Below are 17,745 nucleotides of genomic sequence, written 5' to 3'. Positions count from 1 at the left end.
GCTTTGAATTACCCACATAAATTTCAGTTCATTTTTTTGTTTAAAATTGAAAAAAACATTTTAAAATAAATAACTGAAGAAGAATATGACAATACTTAGATTATAAATTATTTCACTAATTAGGAAAATATGGTCACCTATCAGTGGTCAAACTATGATAAGGTCTTTGATCATGTTTTGACCAAACTAACCACTGTGTTGGTTCACATATCATCATATTATTGCAATAGCGTTTTGAGCATTTTAAGTGAAATATAGATATCGGGTTATTACCAAATGGAAGATAATACAATAGTGACCCAATTTTTACTCTTAACATAAAATGACCAAAAAAGCAGTTATCAGGTTATGCCCAAACAACACCGTATTAATTAATTAATAGTGAACCTTTTTGGCAAACACTGACTTAGTACGTATTTTAAATACTGAATATTGGCGAACCTAACCTAACCTAACCGATGCTGCAAGACAATTCGTACGAGCGTTACTAAAATAACGACTGAAGTTTTTTTGGGTTCATATAAATGTGTACAAAAGTGAGTCTCTTTATGGTGCAATATTTAGAGGGAACATGCAATATTTTTACATACAACTATTACTATAACGTAAAGTAATCTTCCAGTATATTTTGTGCAATTTATTTTTCAACCTAGTTGATAAGAATTTTATATCATTTCGTAAGTTTACATACTTAATTAAGTTGTATAATGTATAGTATATTCATGTGTTAGTTTAATTTTTAGATTTAGGTTTGTCGTGCAATTTTATGAAACCCGTGTCTAAAAAGAATACCACAATAAATATATATATCATACTTACTGATTTTATGGCTAAATGCAGAGATGTCGATGCTAAGTTAGCTTTAAGTAATATTATAATAATAATAATAAATACTTTATTCATTTTTCTCACTTTTGTGAAGTTGGCGACGTGATTTTGTCCACTAAAGCACTTTAGGCGGTTTGTTTCAAAGTCGGTAACCACCATATATTCCACCATTTTGAATTAATCGCCAAAAACCGCCAAGCTTTATTAATATTTAAAAATATAATATAAAAATAAGCAATATTTAAAATTGCCAATAAAATATAGCGAAATAAAAATTACCGTAAGGTCGTAAAATATCAATAATGGCGGCATATATATGGGGAAGATAAATAATAGCAATCAACTTCCGATTTTATTGTATTTAGCCAGAATATATATTTAATGGATATACAAACATTGGAAAAATAATTTACACAAACAGAATCAAGAAAGATAAAAAAAATTAAAAAGTTAAGAATACCGACTTTGAAACTAATAGTCTCAATAGTCTCATTTATTACTATGCATTTGGCCCTTAATGTTTATTTCGATGCATCATACAGCTATAATAATTAGTAGCCAAATTGTATATTATTAATAATTATATTTAAATTCTTGCACAGTAGAGAGCCTAATATAATAACCACTTCGCGTAAAAGTTATAAAAACACCTCATGCATAATAAATAATATGGTTATTTGAAAAATAAAATGGAAAAATGATGACCTTATTTAATATCACTAAATACCAATATTAAATAGATATATTAACATAATAATTATTTAATTAAAAAAAAATATCATTGATAATAAAGTGATTAAATTTAGCTTAAAATACTAGATTTTTCATTGTCTCATTGCAATATCGTTGTTAGCCATTCACTAAATTGGGTATATGCTCTGGATCTAAATACATTGAAAAAAACAACAAACAACCATAACGTTTACTACGCCATATATATTTTAATATTAATGAAAATTAGTTATTTTACACATATAATGAGATAAGTACACTTCCGACAGGTTTGAAGGCCCCCTTATAATATGTTTCCAGGAAATATTTTCTTTAATTTTTGAAAGATTGTGAAAAATCTTTGCACTTTCTTATCAAGCAAACCGTCAATGGATTATTGAAAAGATATTGCCTAATAATTCAAATATAGAATCCTATTGTAAAATTTCACATTCGATTTTCAAATCGATTGAACTGCTCAAAATTAATTTTTTTCACAGCATACGAAAATGACCTTACAACGGCTGTTAGCCCATGAGTAAAGTCACTTGATTTTAAATATTTTTGACTATCCTCTTCCACCCCTTCATCACACTTCATCACAAATTTTTCTTATATCAATTACTTAATATTTTTAATAAAATATCGTTGAATATTATCGATTTTAGTGTAATTTTCCCATACAATATTAATCCCCTCGTAAGGTGCGCCTTAGCCCGGGGGCCCCGAGTTTGGTGCTCGGTGAGGTCACAATATATTAATGTGATTTTCTCAAACCCTGAATGTTTGTAATTATTCTTTCTCTTCTATTAGTAAATATACCACTGTTTTACTACACTACTGAAGTTAGGCCTCATGACCTGTTGTAGTGTTAAAATAATGATAATGTATATATTTTGATGGTTGTGTAATGTCACAATATCTAGAATCTATCCCCTATATCCCTTTCGCCACAAATTATACTGAATCATGATACTTCATCCCCATTATTGACGACCCCTAATCCATTGATAATAATATTAATGTATTAATATATATTTTTTTAAACATTTATTGTGAATCTATGATAGACACGGCGTGGATTAATTGTGATAATGGCCGGCAGTGCAATATTAATTTTAGATTTCGAATATATTAGTAATAAGATTTTTTTATAATGTCTCTCATATCATTCTGGACTCTGATGGAATCTAGATTTAATGTCTCAGTTGATTTTAATATTTTCACCGTATATCGTTTGAAATATAATAAATTTTAATACAATTGGACAAACCTCACCATCCAAAGCGAGACAAGTTGATACGACATGCCGAATATCAACCTACTACTAATCGTATCCGGAAACTCGTACGTGTGCAAGTAATTCGTACGTGTACTGTCACGCTGTCACGACGAAAAAAGTATTCTATGGTTTTGTCATTTTGAAGAATATTTTGAACGAACACGATCTCTGTAAATTCAATGATGGGGTAACCTAGCAACGAGTCTCTGTAAATTCAATAATATTTTGAACGGAACCCAACCCGCAGTCCTTAGATAATAGACAACATTCTTATGGAAAATATATAATGTCAACCGCTAAAAACAAAATACACCCGATTTTGATATGATTCAAAAATGTGTAGGCATGTAGAAAAAGATAAAAAAAACCTTCATTGAGTCATGCAAGAGTCAATGCAGTGCAGTTCAACGTGAGGTGACCTCATTGTTGTTCTGGTGATTTCGGCAGATTTTGCTAACTGACAATGTTCGTTTAAAGGTTCAAAATGTGCTACGGGATGGCAGCATTAGTCTGATAATATTTTAAACACCAATAAATACGACATCATACACTTTTTTCCCGTAGTGGTAGCTTACTGTGACGCCACGTGATAGTCCGCGACATGCACCTCAATTTGGTTCGTGCTTTATTGGTATTTTATCGGCGTGGTATTATGATGAATCCTGTCAAACAGATTTACTCGACAAACCAAGTATGAGATTGTACATGACGTTTGAAAGATTCAAAATGCATTTTCTTTTACTTTTCTGAATTAATATTAATTTGAGGTCACCTTGAATATGTGTGAGAGATGCTTTAAGTGTGACGTGAAATTTAATTATTGATTCTTCATAATCTAAATTAAATACAGATAATTCATTTGGTCCAGTTGGTAGTATTTTTTTCGGCGATAGTATTTTAATAACAATGTATCTAATACTGAATTCTGTGCAATTTATATAATTTATGTGCAATATGAATAATTATAATTAATTATTGTCTTGCCAGTAAGGATTTAGTGGTACATATAAAATACTTAATACTAATGTATGTATAATTAATCGGATTTGCGGCTGCAAGCCAAAATTAGACGTAAACAAGCAATATAAAATGTGCAATTTTATTTATGTATTTAATAATATATAATATAATATAATTAATACGTCATCAAATGACCAGTTTTATATTATATATGAAAATATTTTGTACATATTATTATTACGAAATGTGCAATGTATTATTGTTTTTATTCCTGTAATAACTCAAAGATTTAAGAATGTTAAATGTGACATTCTTTTATTGAACATACATAATTTGAAAATACTTCTGAGACACCCAGTAGAATACGAGCATGCGCCTTGACTACCATGCTATACGTGTCCTATCTAACTGCGACGAAGTTAACAAGTGTTTTTACAATACTCTATGAGTGTTTTCAAATTATACACGTTCAACAAATGTATAAGGTAACAATACATCCTGTAATTTAATTATACATAGAAAAAAATACCAGGAGGTAGTGCCACCTGTGTATATTCTTGTCGAAGCGCTCAATAATATTATTTATTTTATATCATAAACAAAGCAATATAGAGTAGTAGTATTCATAGTTAAATAACGCGTGAATTTGAATCTTATTAGATAAATCCGGTGTATTTTATGTGATTTTCATTGGTGTTATCATAAAAAAGTTTATTATATATATATATATATATATATATATATATAAAAATTACGAAACTTAAATATAATACACCGAATGGATTAAGAAGCGTGTGAGCGAAATGCATGTACGTGACTAGGAGGTTAGGTGCAACACGCGTGAGAGGCATACAACGTGGGAGTTTTACTTATACGATCGCGCAACAAAGACGCAAACTCTTTCAAATGTAAATTTATGTGTGTCAGAGAAAGGAAAATTATTGTGTTGTCTGTTGACTGACAGGGAGACTGTGCATGCGCTGCGTTACAGACAGATACATCAAAACAAATATATAATGTCATAATCATTATTTCTGACACTCCGTAGTTTTTGGGCTCCAAGCTGTTATAGCTCAATTTAGTTTTATTCTGGAATTATTCACAAATATACAATTTTACTTCTTTACCTATTCGTACAATAATTAATCATATGTATTTTTAATTATCTGTCTTCTAGGTAATAATTAATAATAACTGTTTATTTGGATTAAATAATAATAATATATAATATGTGTACTATAATATATTACAATAATTTAAAAAATAGTAGAAAAATGTGGTCCAATCTTTGTAAATTGTAAAAATGATCATATTCAGCTTCCTTGTACCTGCCAAATGTAAAAAAAATAGTGAATTAAGAGCACTCCAGAGGAATTTAAAGAAAACATGACGACTTGAGAACTAAAACAATGAATTTAATGTATTTATTACAAGAAAATAATATTTTTTGAGACAATTATGTATAAATAATAAATATATATTATTGCTGTGTTGTATAATTATTTTGCTAACTGGGCGTTGGGTGTAGACAAACAATTCTGTGAGCTTGGATATTTTTCAAAAGTATATTGCATTCAATAACAGATTTAACCTCCATAATAAATTTTCTCCTGATGAATCAATTATAATATTCCATATTGTATCAATTATAAGACGCAACCCTGTTCTGTGCCGAGAGTTGCTCATACAAACACGCATCGATTATCGAAACACGTCGAATTTGTCGTTGTGATTTTGTTGGAATATAAAAAAACTTAGTGTAGCTAATAATTTACTCAGTGTGAATGCAACATTGTTTAGTTGAAAAACATCTAATGTTGCATATAACACATTACGAAGCACACGGAATCAATGACGCTTTGTAAAATTCAATACTATAGTATGGTGCGACTTTTATATCAAGTCTTTACGTCATAGCGTTGCTACATCATGTGGTTTTTGCACGCTGATATTATTTTGCGTCTTTACGTGTTGACTTGTCATAGCAGATACTATTTCTGGCACTATTGAGAGGAATAATTAAGAGCTTTATTTTATGTTCTCCTCCGTATAACACTTCTTCATTCGAAATAACACACGTTGGTCTACTTTCGCAAAGGTTTATGTATTTTAATATTAATAAAACTTGTACGCGTAGAAGGCTCGATATAAAAGTCGCACTGTATTTTGCAGCGCACAAAGTCACTTTTAGAGCTAATAGTAAACATGATCACTGCAGACTGCAGGAGCCTGTCAGTGTTAGATTATGAGAACAAAAAATGACAATTATTAATGGCGGTGATCATGATGAAATTACATTTCAGGAAAAAAAAATCCTTCAAATAAAATTGGAAAATTGTGCATTCGTATTTTTCTAACTGATGTTTGTTGGATGTGCAATTATGTTTATTCGCTTGCCGGACATACATGCAACAAGTGGTAGTTATGATTTATGGTTATGCTTACGTCGAGTCAAATTTTTTCAGTGTGCATTGAGCCTTAGTCATACAACATTTATTGAAAGAGTAGGTACTTCACATTATAAATATATTTTAAAAATCCAGCATATTATAATAGACACAATAAGATTATCGGAATTGTTTTTATATATATAAAATTTCAAAATTCATGTTAATTTCTCACAATCGTCGTACGTCTATTTCCTCTGAGTGCAAAAAGGTTGAGGTTAATTTTGAAAATATTTATTTATATCGAATCAATGCTTGGGTAGAGGGAAAGGATTGTTTTAGTAATACATCTATCTGTCAATAGACATGCAATTTAATTGCATCATTATCAAAATAATATAACTTAAAAAAGACATATTTTTTTGTAAATATAATATAATAAATTAGTTTATCAGTACTCTCATCGAATATATTTGAGGGAAAATATTCGTTTTAAATTAATAGGTTATATAAAATGATTGATATTTTGATTTATATAATATTAAAAAATCGAATTCTCTCACTGCTCTTGGGTTATACAGTGAATATTATATAATTAAAAAAATATACTATGAAAACCTTTGAAAGGCTATTTAATATTTTGTAAATAATATTATATAATCAATAATTTGTTCATATTAAATAATAACGATTTCTTATCTGACATAAAACTTGAAAAAGTAATTCGTTAATTTAACTTTTCTACTATATTGTGTAGATTCTGTGTATTTTTTAAAATATGCTACTTAATTTCTTTAAAAAAATAGTCTTTGTTCAGTTTAACATCATACGAACAAATATATTATAATTCCAATGATATTGTATTTATTTTATAAACGTATAAACGAACAGTATATGAATTTTATGAATTACAATAAATTGTTAACAATTATTATAATTTAGTTTTGTATAATTTTTTTAAATATTTTAATTATATTTTTATACTATGTCTAGTATTTCTAATTTAATTAAACAATGAATTGGTGCAAAAATGAATTTAATAAAGTTTTTCAAGACTGTCATTATTAAAACCTATTAATTATATTTGTTAAGTTTTTGACAATGCTAATATTATTAATTAAAAAGTTTATTGAATTTCTGTACCTATCATTTATTATATTAAAGGTATTACTAGTAATATCGAGATTTAATAATAATTTAAATTCGTAGTTTTTTATTAAAAAAAAAAACTTTATTTGTTGAATCTGTTGATTTTTTGTTTTTATTTAAAAGTTATTAAATTTGAGGTAATAGTTTATTTTTTTTGTAAAACGTTTTGTTTTTATTTATTTTCTTATTCTTAAGTATTTTTTTTATTTTTAATATTATGGAAACTGCGTATGAAAATATTTTTTTGCAAAAATACATAGCTTTGTATTATCTTATTTATCAATCTACCTACTCAATTAATATGTTGTATTTGTTTGAAATGAAATATTAATTTTGTTTCATAAAACTAATGTATGTCCAATATGTTTTCTCTAAAAATACAATAAAACATCCAATGTAACTAATGGTTTTTATTTTATTTAAAAAAAAATCCCTCTCTTAAAACTCGTCAGATTAAAAAAGGTTAAATATTAGAAAAGTATACATATTGTCATGAAATTTTAATTTATATTCTTATTTAGTAGTTCTTTTAAATTGACAAGATGTTTTAACAAACAAACAGTTTAATAAGAAGAAGAGAATTATACAGAGAATTTAAATAAACAGAAAAACGATAATAAAAATACAAGATCATTTACAAAAGGTGTAAAATTAAACGATATTAGTATAATATTAAATATAAACCAATAAAATAATAATTATAAACTAGATTTCCCCAAGTTTATAAAATGTTACATCATCTAGTATTCTAGAAACTTCAAGAGTAACTAAAGCAGCGACTTCATTACCTCTTGATTTCTCTTCTTCTTCACTATTGAATGTTGAATGGCACTAACGTGTTTTATCAGTCAAACAACGACGACCAATCTCAGTCACCGTCTTCAAAGCAGACAGCTCCAGGGTCCAAATTTCTCAAGGCCCAGGGGATAGATAACATAATTAGGCGGCACATTGTCGTGTTTTTTGACTTTGATAGACTCCAGAGATGAAAGAACTGCTGAGCCTGAAGATTGGGGTGATTTTTTCAAGTGAGATGCCGCGAGTGGATCACAGTTGGATCTCACACCATACACTTTCCAATACTCTAATAATACATAACGTTTCTATTTGAGTATTTTTGCGACCACCAGGGTTTCGTTTTTCTACATCTTCAATCAATCAATGGTGTCTAAAAACGCTACATTGAACGCCACACGCCAGATGCGTATTTTCAAAAAATGATAGATTTCAGATACATACCCATTAGGAAAAAATCATATTTAAAAAAAAATACAAACCTCGACGGGATTTGAACCCCTATAACAATTGGTGTCGCGCCAATCTGTGCGTTAACCAATTATGCTACGGGACTCTTATCTAATTGTGACAATTTAAACTAGTAGGTCATACATGAAATGCTTATCAAATTGCACTATTATTGACTATCGGTTTTTGGGTATTAAATCAAGGAATATTAATTACCTTAATTTTTACTAACCGACGCCCGGCTCTCGCCAAATATTTTAGCTATAACGTAGGAGACTCGTCGTAAAGATTGGCGTGACACCAATGGTTGTACAGGTTTAAATCCCGTCGGGGTTCGTATTTTTTGTTCAAATATGATTTATTCTAGTGAGTATATATCTGAGGTATTTTTATATTATGTATCTTCAATATATGGAATGTTTTTCTTCTTCAATGGCGCTACAGCTCAAGTCGAGCCCTGGCCTCCTCCACCGCCGTCCTCCACCGCCGTCCTCCACCGTCGTCCTCCAGCCGGAACGGTCCTCCGCACGTCTTTTCCAGTTCATGATTTTTAGCAGCTGGTTGGCATCTTTTGTAATGTTGTCACCCCATCGTGTACGTGGCTTTCCCACTGGCCATTTACCCCCTGGGTTTCCTTCGGTATTCGTGACTCAGGCATGCGCTGGACATGGCCTGCCCAGTTTAGCCTCTGAAGTTTTATTAAGGTGGAGAGTTTTGAATCTTGGTATAAGCGGTATAGATCCGTGTTGTACCTAATTATCCACTCACCACCATCATTCATGGGTCCGTATATCCGCCTCAGGATCTTTCTCTCAAAGCAGTCCACCATTTCAGCTGCTTTCATGTTTAGTGTCCTTGACTCGCACCTGTTTGCAACGACTGTGCGTATGCCGGTGTTATAGAGCCGGGTCTTAGTTTTTATGTGGACATTTCTGGATTTGAATATGGGCAGCAATGAGAAGTACGATTTATTTGCAGCTGTTATTCGGGCTTTTATTTCTTCCAGTTCCTCGTTCTCTTTTGTAATATTGGAACCCAGGTATGTAAACCGGTTGACAACCTCAAATTGATGTTTTCCAAAACTGAAACTTTGGCCCAGCCAACTCTACTCTATGGTATGTTACATTCTCAAAATCTTGTGAATGTGAATAAAAGAAATAGTTTATTAAAAATGGTAGATTTGTTACAAAATCTCTAATATGCTGACGATGATTTTAATAGTTATAATTACGAGGGTGGGTCAATAAGTCCTTAGAAAAGCCGACAGGTGGCGCGACTAGTACTGTAAGCGGTTTGTTTTCATGCAGCGGCACTACCGATTCAGTATGCTGCGAAGTTTCAATCAGATTGGTCGGGTTGTTGTGTGTTTCTCGTACATTTAAAAAAAAAATTTGCTTGTGGAAAATGGAAAAATGGAAAATGGAGAAAATTGAGTTTAGAGCTGTTATTAAACATTTTAATATAAAAGGGTTAACAGCAAAGGAAATAAAAAATGAGTTGGATTTAGTTCACGGCATATCTGCTCCTTCACTTGCAACTATTTATAACTGGTTAAATGAATTTAAACGTGGTCGTACATCAACAAAGGATGAACCACGCTCAGGACGTCCTGTAGAGGTGACTACACCAGAAATGATCAATAAAATCCACGATATGGTGTTAAGTGACCGAAGATTAAAGTTGAGTGAGATAATTGAGGTTACAGGGATCTCAAAAGGTAGCGTCATTTCTATTTTACATGACAAATTGGGCATGAAAAATATTTCTGCAAGATGGGTGCCGCATTTGCTCACAGTCGACAATAAACGCAATAGGGTGGTGGCCTCTAAAGCCCTGTTGTCGCTCATGCAACGCAATCCGGATGAATTTTTTCGTCGCTTTGTGACTGTAGATGAAACATGGATACACCACTATACTCCCGAGACGAAAGAACAGTCAAAGCAGTGGATTGCGAAGACAAACCATGTCCAAAGAAGGCGAAAACCGTAAAATCAGCTGGTAAGGTTATGGCTACTGTATTTTGGGATGCACGTGAAATTATTTTCGTTGACTATTTGGAAAAAGGAAAAACAATAACAGGGGATTATTATGCATCTTTATTGGACCAGCTAAAAAACGAAATTGAAGAAAAACGGCCTCATTTAAACAGGAAAAAAATCCTCTTTCATCAGGACAATGCCCGTGTTCACACATGTTTACGATCAATGGCTAAAATTGAAGAATTGAAGTTCGAATTGGTCGACCACCCACCGTATTCGCCAGATTTAGCCCCCAGTGACTTTTTCCTTTTCCCAAACTTAAAAAAATGGCTAAGTGGACAACGTTTTTTTTCAAATGAAGAAGTCATCGATCGGACAAATGCTTATTTTGAGGACCTTCCGAAAACTTATTTTTCTGACGGTTTAAAAAAAATTGAGAAACGTCTAACCAAGTGTATTGAGCTCCAAGGAGATTATGTTGAGAAATAAAAAAAAAATACAAAAATAAAAACTGTTTTAATGCTTTTTTCTAAGGAATTATTGACCCACCCTCGTAGTTATGGTGTTACACTGAATTAAATATCAAATTTTAATAATACAGCGCTAATTGAATATCGAAAAAATTAAACGGTATTTTTTTTTTTGATCGTGAGAATCACAATTATTTATGAAACTGTTTTACTTATTAACAACCCAATCCCGTATTTTAAAATATTAATGTTTTTCACGGTACCCACACGAGATAAGGCTTTACGGGTTTAATTTCAATACATATAAGGCATTGCATGCGTAGCATATCAAATGCGTAATGAATAACGACAAAACAGAAGGCCTGTAAAGTGTATGTAATTTTGGAAGTCAAAAATGTGAAATATCATTCAGTCAACGGACAAATTTAAATTGTATACGAGGCAAAGGCTTTAACACGTGTATTTATCTTATGTATTAAACTAAATGCTTTTCGAATGAACTTTATAATTAGATCTAGCAAAATGCTTGGTTTTGTTATGAGGGTTTCAAAATCATTCGAAAACGTCCGAGTGCTACGTATATAATACGTATCATTTGTGTTGAGTATTCTTGAATATGCCAGCATTATTTAGAGTCCATCCACACAATTAAATTGGATCGAGTCCACAATAGATTTCTCTGCTTAAGAACATACGGGTTCTTTCCTTATTTACAATGATAATAAAATGAATTTCCTGACTCGTTTCCTTCTGGGTATGCTATCAATGCAATCCCTAACCACCCGAAGAGTGATTTCTTTTTACTTCTTCGTGGGTTCCTTTACAATCCGTATATAATGGCAAATATTAATTTTCTTGTACCCACCAATATCATTCGTAACTCTACGGTCTTCATGATACCTCGTCGCAGGACAGATGTTATGTTTCATGATGCTGTGTATCGTATGATTAACTTATTTGATGGTACCATAAAGGTTTATTTATTTTTTATTAACTATATAATGTTTGTGGACGTGTTAAATTGGTTAAATTTATAATTATATATATTATCATGTAATATTTACATAAACACATGCTGTCTTTTCTACTTTCTTGTTATATTAGTTGTTATTTGTAATTCAGATATTTTTATAATTTTGTATTTATTATATATTATGGCACATTGGCCAATCGCTGTAATGCCGTAATACTCTTTTTCTAAATAAATAAATAAATAAATATGGAAAATAATCACATTGTAAAAATCATAATTAAGGAGTGTACAAATACTAGATATTGTCGTAGAAAAAGCTGTACGGAATTTATAAAGTATAGTCAAATGGGAATACATTTTGAAAATCAGTGCAAATCTTTGCCTATAGAAGATTTTACTTCTATAATAGTAGCATTTACAAATAGACGAACCTGAAGATACATAACATAAAAAAATAAGTATATGTCGATTCTGCGTAACCTTTCCTTTATGATGTTAATAAATTGTATCCGTTCGGGTGATGACACCTTGGGTTACGTAACAAATTTTAAAAAAAATACATTGAGACGATACTTCAGTGAAACGGCAAATAATTTTCAACCATAGGCGCGACGAAATTTTGGACTCGCTGGAAATCGGAGAGTGAACGTCGAGGTGTGAATACGTCAATTTGTTTCGTGATGGCGACGGGGGTATTAATTCTTAAATCGTGTAAAGATGACTAAAAACGTTACTCATTTACTTGAAAAAGAAAACATGTCAATGAATATATTATTATTGTTACTAATAGAACAATAAACAGAACATTAAATGACGCATGTTGGATTTATATGACAAATTATATTTCGTTCGGCAGGCGTCGCGTAGTCACGATCGTTTTAGACCGTGCCCCAGCTGAGGTATAGCCTTAAGTAATAGTAAAATGCCTAGAATGGTAACATAAAAAATTCAAACTGAATTGAAACATTAGCCTTAATTATCATTATGGTATTTGCTATAAAATGATCAAAACCCAATTATAATCATACACACTTTTCTATACATTCTTCCTGCCTACAAGTCATAATACTATCCTGGTTCACCCTTTACTGTCATATCTCTTTCTCATAATTAAGTACCAGGTATATATCTTTATGTCGCATTTACTATTAGATTTATCTTTTTTGTTCGTAATGGAACGCAACACTCTGTTGGCAATGTGTATTTATAATTTATGACAGGTAAATGAAGCCACTAAGAGACGTTTTATGTGGCTGGGACATGTGTTCCCGATGAAGCCAAAGAGTGCGACACTTCGTACCCTAGTGGCACAGCCTCAAGGGTTCCGTCGTCGTGGCCGGACCTCCCTCACTCTGCAGCGGTGCTACAAAAGCGATCTACGCGCTGCATGGCGGGAGGCGCAAGAGTTGGCGATGGATCGAGGAAAGTGGCGCGAACTTGGGCTTGCCCTATGCCCCAACGCTGGGTCGTGACAGGGTGATAGAAAAGAAGAAGAAAATAAGTCTGACGGATATAATATATCAATTATACCTATAAATTTATTGGATAAAGCTATCAATTTTTAAATTAATTATATGTAATATTGATGATTCTAGGAATAGCCAAATTAATGAAAATTAGGAAGTTAACATGCACTGAAACATTTGTAGTTTAATGGGCTTGGTGACCTAAGTCCTACAGTAATGGAACTATTAACTATTATACACATACTCCCTTAGATCTCTAAATCAACAACTACCTCTTAGGCCCGTTTCAGACGGGACAACGGTGTCGCGCTCGATATAATAAAGGAGGCCATTGTATTCCAATAAAGGGGCATTTGTATTATGTTTATGAACAGCTTAGAGATAATGAGTCAACGCGTGTCCGGTACACTTTTCCGTCGGCCGCTACATTCTCAAACCGCCGATACACTTGTTTTTTTTACCGCAGCCAGTTTTATATTCTAGTTTATAACGCGCAATTATACGTTGACTCATTACCTCTGGAGCGTTCATAAACATAATACAAAGGCCCCTTTGTTCGAATACAAAGGCCTCCTATATTATATCGAGCGCAACACCGGTGTCCCGTCTGAAACGGGGGTTAGACTTAGAGGCAGGTAGTGACAAAAATATGACATAGTTAGAGCGACGCTTATCGAGCGAAAAAACGATAATTCAATTTATTATATTTAGAAGAACTGTTGGTTGAACACTTTATGTTTAAGGCACCATGGAAGGTAATCTATCGTAAAGTTTCGTATATTATATCTCTATTTTATCTTATATCTATCGTATATTCACAATGATCGAGAAAATCTGTCTTGTTCTCTTTCCTCTTTCAAATTAAGTTGCTCCAAAATCCACGACTAATTGTATCAGGACGACTGCTTATTTTAATTGTATTTTTCTTTTCTTGTATTGCCTGTCTTATCTATGTATATACTTTTCCTGTTTTTTCTCTCTATTTTTATTTGACAATTTTCAATAACTCTCCACTTATATTCTTTACTGTACATACTGTCATAGCTGTACATAATATTTTATCTAATGTTTGAGGCTTTCACGGCTGTTTTTTATCGTAGTATATTCTGGGGTTTTCAAATTTTGAAATCCACAGAAACCCTGAAAATATCAATAGGGATGATGGATTACGGTTAAAAACGTCATGGCTTCCGGCACTATCAGCAAAATCTAATATTCGAGCCAGTATATCCGGTCGTAATGATCGACAGATTACTCTGAGCAACGTTTGCTCTTAGATAATCGGATTCAATTTGACATTCTTAGAGCAACGTTTACATTCACATACATACACTACATTTCATCATAAAACATATCTCTTGATAATGGCCTCTGCAACGAGCCCGAAACGTCGAGTAAAGAAGGAGACACGGTGAAAACCCAAGAATATACTACGATAATGTTTTATCTAATTTAATTTGATTTATTATGCTTTTTGTGTCCGCCTGTTATTGGTACAATCACGTATATTTTTTTCTATATTATATTAAATTTATCCTCTCTAATTTGGTAATGTTGGTGTCGGATCGTGATAGTGTTGTTTTGGTGTTAATATTTATGTGAAACTATATAATACGATCTGATCAACTTCAACATATGAATTATAGTAAAATAACTAAGCGTGTAATGCGGGTTTATTTAAAATTAAAAAATGTTGACTATTTCTAATTTACGGTGGTATTTTTTCGCACACGGGTTACTGTACCCCTTGCGGCGGCTCTGATCGTCATCTCAGTTTGTTATAATTTTTACATATTATGTAAATCTTCTTATATGATACTTTTTATAAACTCATATATTTTAAATAAATAAATATTAAAATAAACGTACAAATAATAATAATGCTGAAGACCTGTAAATAATTATCTAAGATGGATTTATAGCTTCACCTCTCCACTTGAACTTCGGCTACATCAAGCAATTCCTGTCCCATTCAGCCAACAGAATCTATTCACGGAAATACCAATAAGCTACGTTAGCTGTTTGTCAATCCTGTCTGTCAAAGTCTTCAAACCATAATTTAGTGCTAGAATGGTAAAACTCAATATTTCTCACGACTCCTAGTACTTACTGGAAATTCGAACGTTGGCGGCTCTCGAGTTTTACCACTATTATTGGGCTTCACGGCCTGTTGTGGTGTTTAATAAAGAAACAAATAATATGTTGATTTCTGAACGTAGGCAAAAATTAATAAGTTGAACATTTTAGGGCGCCATATTTAGTTATTGAACGTTGAGTAAAAATTATAATAATATGACAATGGCACTATGACAAAATCGCCCAGACATTGCCGCCAAACGAAATGCGCCCAGACAAAACCGCCCGCAAAAAATAAAAAAATATAATATAAAACGAGACGTGCTTTTTTGGTTTTTCAAATTTCGTTAATTCGTTAATTAATTACGTGATTCAGCGTAATTTGAGATTTAATCCGTTGCAGCTGTTAGTATAGTAATAACTTAAAATCATCAGTATAGTACCTATTAATGAAATAATCACAATAAACACACAGGGTTTGATAACAATTGCATAGATATATTATGACTTTATTGGGAGTCCTAAACGTGAAAGACCAGCTCTCTAAAAATATATTACTGTTTTCAAAGAGTTTCGGAGAGTTCTTTGGCCACATAGCTCAATATTAAAACAATTACAAGATAAAAAGAACTTTTCATATACAACGTTTCTTAATTTTCTGTTGAATCATATAAACTTGACTTGATTAGCTTAAACAATCAAAAAAAATGTACTTGATAGAAATAATACTGAAATGTGATTTTGATATTTCATATTGATTTCCATAGTAACGCACGTATATATAATTAATTTAGTTGCTAGACCCCAGACCCCCTAGCAACCAATAATAGTGGATTGGATTACGGATTTTTTCCGAAATAACTTTTCATACAAAACAGGATTAACTGAAAATGAGATCAATTCTACTTAAAGATGGCTAAAAGTATTAAAAAATCATCGAAAGGCATCGCGTTCTGATATATTTTAAAAGTTTCAAATGTCTAGCTAGTCGGGAAGTTAGTTAAAAATTGATTGCAAGATTTGTACTGGATAAACAACCACTGGACAAATAAGAATACTCTACAGCGGGAAACCAGATTCAAATAGTGGATCGTAGTATTCAGAGACCCGATTTAGTGTTCTGAAATAATCCACAATAGTTTCGATATTTAGTTGCGATGAAGAGTGATGACGTTTACTGAAATTACTTTCATTAAAAAATAAAAATAAAGTTTCGCGATGTTAACGCCAAGTGTTAACTCCACTTACTATAATGATAACGTATTTAGTTACATTTTATGCCAATTAAAATACATGGACACGTTGGACGTGTTAAAATTATACAATAATTCGATTTTTATGGGCCACTTGACGACTTTTCTGGGAATAAACTTATTATTATCTTATAGCCGAGAGCATTTTTATCCTTTAAAATGCCAATAAAAAAGATTTCCAGATATGATTATAATTACAGGTATATCAAGTTTTTTTTTTTACATAATTAGCTATATAATACGGCGATGTTCTTTAATGCATATTATGCAATCGATTCGTCAGGGGATTTCAAAGAGGGCATCAAAACGGTTCAAACTACTTATACAATAATTATTAACTTATACTTATTGTTGGTACTAGCCAAAGTAACAAGATAAAACTTCTCAAAAATAACTCGCTTACAACACTTTGCGGTGGAGTGGTGAGGTGAGGTGTGGGTAGAGGATCACGTACCCACATCCAACCGTTATCGATCTCGAGTAGCCGTTAGAGTTTTCAGTCGAGTGCGATACCTTCACGTCATACGTGTCTGAAGACACTGACAGGATATTCAAAGAAATTAAACGTCTGCATAGAGGTGAAGAACTCGTGACCGATAAGAGTGGAAGGAACATGGGTAGGCCTTCATCCAGCAGTGAATATACCACTGTAGATTATGACACCTATTGTATTGTTTAATTTGTATTTTTTTGTGTAATATTGTTTTTTTTTCTCTAGTTGATTTACTTGTACTTTTTATTCTAAATGTCATGTTGTGAATGTCTTGAATTAATAATTTGTTATGTGCTCAACGTGTCTTGTTTAAATAAACAAAAAAAAAATCATAAATTAGGTATTTTCGTCTTATTGAAGGTGCATTTGCTTAATTACACAGAGCTTGTTAACAAAAAGCTCCTGCAAAACTTTTATTATAGTTTAAAATGCAGCTTATATTTTATTTATCATGTAGGTATTAGTCGCTGATT

The sequence above is a fragment of the Rhyacophila brunnea genome, unplaced genomic scaffold (assembly GCF_057557595.1).
Source record: "Rhyacophila brunnea isolate RB1 unplaced genomic scaffold, BYU_Rbru_1.0 scaffold_16, whole genome shotgun sequence".
NCBI lineage: Eukaryota > Metazoa > Arthropoda > Insecta > Trichoptera > Rhyacophilidae > Rhyacophila > Rhyacophila brunnea.
The sequence above is the reverse complement of the archived record's forward strand: the minus strand, read 5'-3'. Positions refer to the sequence as shown.